General features: G+C 41.5%; 1 pseudogene; it reads right to left on the reverse strand.

The window, feature by feature from the left end:
• Positions 1-2270: 2270 nt before the first annotated feature.
• Positions 2271-4898, reverse strand: LOC141955511 (zinc fingers and homeoboxes protein 1-like; annotated as a pseudogene).
• Positions 4899-5897: the final 999 nt, after the last annotated feature.

Here is a 5897-nt window from a genome sequence, read left to right on the forward strand (position 1 = left end):
AGTTGCTAATTCAAACTCAGAGTTCTATGTGTTGAGACTAAATGGCCTTTTTTCCCCCTCCCTTTGTTTTAAAGACAGTTGTTCAAGACGTAGATGTTCTGTATCAGATTAAACTACTTCTGACATTCACTTCACATAGATCAAACTACCTCTAAAAATAAGTGTGTTTCCCCAGTAGCCTCAAGAACAATCAGCATAGTGGTGAGGTGAGCTCAATCTGTTAGGATGAATTTAGGTTAAACTTGCGCACAAATCATTCAACTGGGCTATCACTTATTCTTATTCTTATTAAGAACAATTAAACACAAGCGTGTTTATAATTTCTAAGAATCTAAAAGCCATATAACCTCTTTTTTTTTTTTTTTTTTTTTTTGAGAAATAAACATCATGTCATAGCCACAACTTGAAAATCTTTCTTACTAGCAGCCAAAGACGCTTTTCATCTCTGTATCTGTGTATTCTTAGAGAACTCCAAGCAACTCTGAACAGCTTTTAGGCAGCTTCCACCTCACGTTTACCTTAAAATTCAGTGTAAGTTTTCAAGAAATTATTCTTTTCAGCTAGAAATATACGTACTTTTCTTACCATTTCCAACAAAGAGTGCACAAGCTAAAAACAAATGTTACTATCAACTGCACGAAGTCTGTCAGGCATTTAAATTAAATTGATGTAGGATACACTGATTAAATGTAACAAAAAGCATCTTCTAGCATTAGACTCATTCAGTCTAAATAATTATCAACAAAGAACATTTCAGCACAAGTTCTGTAAACCCAAAACACTCTGAAGGTACACAAAAGGTGCCATAATCACCTCGCATTCTTAAACCAAGCAAGCCTCACCCCTAGGTTCATTGATTCCTTTGTCACACTTTTCCCCTTCTCTTTTGTTTTGAACTCTTTCCTTAAGGAATAAACCCAGGCCTTGAAACCTTTCAGGTGAAGCGGTGTTTGCAAAAAGACATCTTAGGTTTTTGCATTTTCATCCTTCATGAGCGGGCAATGTTCTCCTACATCAACGAAAAACACGTCTATGCGTTTTTTTGAATTAAACAACATAAAGCAATTAAATATTGAGAAGCAGTCACATGAATGATGAACATGAATCTTCCAGTTGATAATGCGGAAGAGGAGGAGCTGAACTGAATCTGACTTATAACCCCACGTACTAGGCTAGGCCTAAGGATGTCCATCGCTTTGTAGCAAGGAAGCAAATAGTTGTTGCCTGCACAGGTAGCATCTTGGTGTCGCGGATGAAAGTATTGACACGGTAATGATTTAGAAAAATAATCTAGATTTATTAATAACTAACAACTATTTGTCAATACAAAATAGCTCAGAAAGAAAAGCAACTTATTCAGGTTCTAAAATGACAATATTCACTCTAACTTACTTAACGGTACCTTAGTTTATACACATATGTACATGCGCATACACAAACCAGACATATACATAAAGAAACAAAGGGGTTTGGATTTGGTGAAATGAACACAAAAGGGACAAGCACACAGGAACAAGGGTAAGGGTACGTACCCACACACACACATCCCCACCAACAAACAGGTGAAATAGAAGCTAGCTCAAAGAAAATTTCCCTCTCGAGTTTAGAGCAAATACTCACAATGCCTTGGCATTCCTCAACGGGCGATAATTGAGACTCGAGCGGGGGGACTTCGCCCTGGCCTTCCACCTGGAGCAGACGACACCTTAAGGGTTTTGGTACCTGAGAGGCGTCCCAGCTCAGGGGAGATGCTGGTCACAGGCTGCTGCGATCCAGGAGAGCTCAAAGGGTCTCTCTGGTGGTCGCAGTTTATAGGATCCAAGATAACTGACTTTTGTCAAATACTATCTGGTGCCTTCCGGCAGTTGCACAAGAATTTGAATAACATGCAACCCTGTTATTGTTCCATCTGATCACATCCCAGGCATAGGTGTGTCAGGCCATCAGGAGATGATGGGCCATTATAACCTTTTCCAAGCAATTGGGAGGGGCAGGAGCCAGGCTCCTCAAGGTTATCAGTCCTTATCTCCATAGATTGGTGGATCGCTTGGGGGAATGTGGATGGAATCACACCTGGCACCAAGCAGCCCAGCAAGGAGGGCAGGGAGGGGTAAGAATTGCACCACCACACTTGCCTATGTTCTTTTATGTAGAAGGAAAATGCTGAGCAGGTGCTTGCTAAATTGAAGGCCATGAAAAATCATTTGGCTCTTCACCATAACATCCAACCTAATTAGTTGGGTTTTGGCCCCCAAATCCCAAATGGCATGTCAATCTGATTTTGAAAGTTTACGCTTAACATGTCGGGGGCATTCCCAAGTATCACTATCATCTGTTTCTTCCTCATCTTCCTGATCTTCCAGCATTTCATCTTCCTCCTTGTTCTTATCAAACAGCTCTATTCCAAGTTCTAATCCTCTTTGCCTTTCTGCAAACCATTCTCTGACCTGCTCATATCCCATGCGAGATTTGGCTACCAGTTCATCGAGGTCTTGCTCATTAAGGAATCTGTGCTTCATATAGTAGTCCTTTAGGACTGCTGTTCCAGTTTTGAATTTTATGACAGACACACCTCTGTCCCAACAATTTAACCTCGTGCTTCCCTGAGGTCTCCCCTGAGGCCTCCCCCTCCCCTTCAGTCTTCCTTTTCCTCTCTTTCTCGCAAAGCCTTGGCCAATCAGACTGTTTGCATTGGCACTCTAGTAATAATAATACCATTTCAATCCTCCATTTTTCCAAGCATAGCGAGTATCTCCAAACCAGCTCACAATTTCTGATCTTGGGAGCCCAGTTTCTTCTGCTAGTTTGTTGTATTCTTGTAGAGATGGCCACTGAGTACGGACAAAAGAACTTTTAAGCACGTGCAACTGCTCTGGTGATTTTTTGCCTATTTTGCTTGAAGTGGAATACACTGATTTGGCTCCTGCTGCTCCATCTCCCACAGATGTTTCTCCAGTCTCTTCTTTTGAGCTGCCAGCATTGCTCTCATTCAAGTCAGCTCCCTCTTCTTTCAAGACATTCAATTTCCTTCTTTCTGTAAACCAGACATCAAACTCTCTCCTGGTCAGTTTGGTTTGGGCTATTAACCTATTCATCTCTTCATCAGTAAGGACTGGCTTATTAAGAAAACCTGCTTGGAGGACCTGCAGCTGTTCAGCAGTCTTCTCTTTGAATTTCTGCTGGTTGAAATCAGGAAAAGCGCTCCATGATGACTTGTTCTGTGGAGTGACTCCCGTTGGGGACTCATTCATTTCATCGCTTGAATCAATAACAATGGTGGCACACGAATCACTGTTGAGATGAATCCCATGATTATTCTTTGAGTTTCTCTGATTGTAGCATGTATCGCTGAACCACTTTCTGATCTCTCCTTTAGTCAGGGCCGTTATTTTCATAAGTCTTACAATTTCCGAATCTTGAGGAAACTGATTTTTAAGGTAGCTGACTCAATTCTGCCAGCTGTTCCTTAGTTTTTTTCGCTCAGATTCCAAAGGAGTCAGGATTCATCAGCGCGCATTCATTTTTGATAGGCCGAGGGGCTGGAACAGCAGCTCCTTGTTTGGTTTCTGCAACAGGCTGAGCAGTGTGAATCTGACTCTTCTGTAACTGTGTTTGGTTTGGGACTCCTGCTACAGTCAAAGCTATTGGGGCTGTTACTGGTAACGTATTTGCACCTGTAACTTGCGTGAGAACAAGTCCTGGCTGACCAACTATTTGGCATGTCTGTAAAATTGAAGGCAAACCATTGCTAGCGGCAGAAATGTGTGCTGGAATAACAGTAATTGTCTGTGGCACGGTATGCACCGTGCCATTAAATTGTTTCCTCCTTGCTTCCTCCACTTCCTCTGGCGTCCAGCTCACACCGTGTTTCAGATGCTGTGCAGAAAACCATATTCTAATCTGTTCCTCCGTGTGACTTAGCTTGAGTGGAAAGAACAGTGATTTCTGACAAGGCTGGATATGGGAATTTGTTGTAGGTGTTAAGCAAAAGAGGACTGTTATCCAAAGCAGTATTATAGGCTGGAATGCTATTTACAGGTATTAGGACTTTTGGAATCAGGTTTGAGTTCTGTGGAGCTGTAAAGGCTGTTATAACCTGTGCCACGCCAGGCTGAAGCACTGGTGCTGGAGTCACTACGGCACTAGCCACATCTGCTGCACTGCAAACACCTGAATGGCTTGCTTTTGACTCAGAAACTGCTGGTGGTGGGTTTTCTACTACTTCTTCAGAGTTTGGCTCCTTTTCAGTTCCCTTTTCTTCACCAGCAATGTCATCAACTACATTGTGGAAAACAGCAATACGTTTATTCTCAGTTTTGTTTTTCATCATTTTCATAATAGGAGTTTTGCTGATTGAGATCCCTGATGAGGGGACCTCGGAAGAGTCAGCCTGTTCAACATTTTCTTCTCTAACAAAACTCCCGCCAAAAGTGAGATTGTTCAGTGTTTGTTCAAAGATTGTCTGATTACTATGTTTCACCATGGTCAACTTAAAATTCTCTTCTCCAGGGTGGTACTTCAAATTATGTTCTGAGAGAGCATCATATCTTTTGGTAAGAAAATTGCATTCTACACAAACATAGGATGAATTTAATACTACGTTGGGATGTTCTGAATCTACGTGAAAAATAAACTTATTGAGATCGGGAGTTTGAAAAGTACAGTATTTACACTCGTAACCACCTTCTACTTTATTCTACTTTATTTGTATTTTTCTGATTGTCTGAATCCACATACTCATGAACATCCTCATCACTTGTTACGCTCTCTGCTGTAGGGTTATCTGCTGGCGCAAGTACAGATGGTCCTTCCTCCAACTCTGATACCATTTCTAGATCTGGATCCTGCTCGTTGGCTAAGACCATGCACGGTGTTGTTGATTTTCTTTTACTTGCCATGCCTGTTATGTGAGAATGATACTGACTGGTCAGGCACAGACCTAGCTTCAAGCTCTTCTTGATTAATAGTAACGGCTTTCGGTACTTCAAGTCAGTTCTTGTAAAGTCTCAACATTTATCCCGTTAGCAGATTTCCTTTTGTAGTGCAATCAGGTTAGAAATAGTTGAGGATGAAATGTTGAGAGACACTGCTTTAAAGTCCACATCTACCACCTGTAGCAAAGAAGAGACAGTGGAATTAGTTAAAGAGTAATTTCTATTCTGCTACGTATTTTGGCTTAAGGTAATTCAGTCCTTTGTGGTTCAATCTGCCACTGTTCATCCCCAGACCCATTCCAAAAAGAGTTACTCAAACTAAGTTAAGAAAGGCAAAATCCAATCCACTTACTGTAGGCTGAAATTTGTTTTCGTGCGTGTCAATGCACTGAAAGGCATAAAACACAGGATGGTGTAAGACAGGGAACCTTCTGACTGTTTCCCTGTCTTCAGAAGCCTTTTTCTTGGCATAATGTTGAGGTCAGTTGTCCTATATAACTTGCCTTTGAACTGCTTTGCCTAAGCTCTGACAACATTTCTCGACTGCCCCATGAGCTCAAGTCCTTTCTATCAAAAACTCAACCCTAGTATGACATCTCTACTACTGACTCTGTCATGTCCCTCATGTCTGAGGTTGTGAAGGGTCCCAGAAAAGGCAGGCCTAAGAGTGTTTTTCTATTGCATTCTATATGCAAACATGAGTATGTGCAGGGCCTTTATCCCAAGACTGAAAACAGGCAGAACAATGCCTTTTTTACGGCACTTTGACAGACAAAAGATGACTATCCTTTCTTCCTAGCTCCCCAAATGTCATTCTCCAGTTGAAGACCAATCCCAAACCAATAAAAGTTGATTGCTAGCACATGGCAATTAACTGAAATCTGTTTTCACGCCTCTATGCATTAACAGGGACATGACTGATTGTGTGAACTGTACCGGAGAAAAAAAGCATTGAAGACTGAT

The sequence above is a fragment of the Athene noctua genome, unplaced genomic scaffold, assembly GCF_965140245.1.
Source record: "Athene noctua unplaced genomic scaffold, bAthNoc1.hap1.1 HAP1_HAP1_scaffold_285, whole genome shotgun sequence".
NCBI classification, from domain to species: domain Eukaryota; kingdom Metazoa; phylum Chordata; class Aves; order Strigiformes; family Strigidae; genus Athene; species Athene noctua.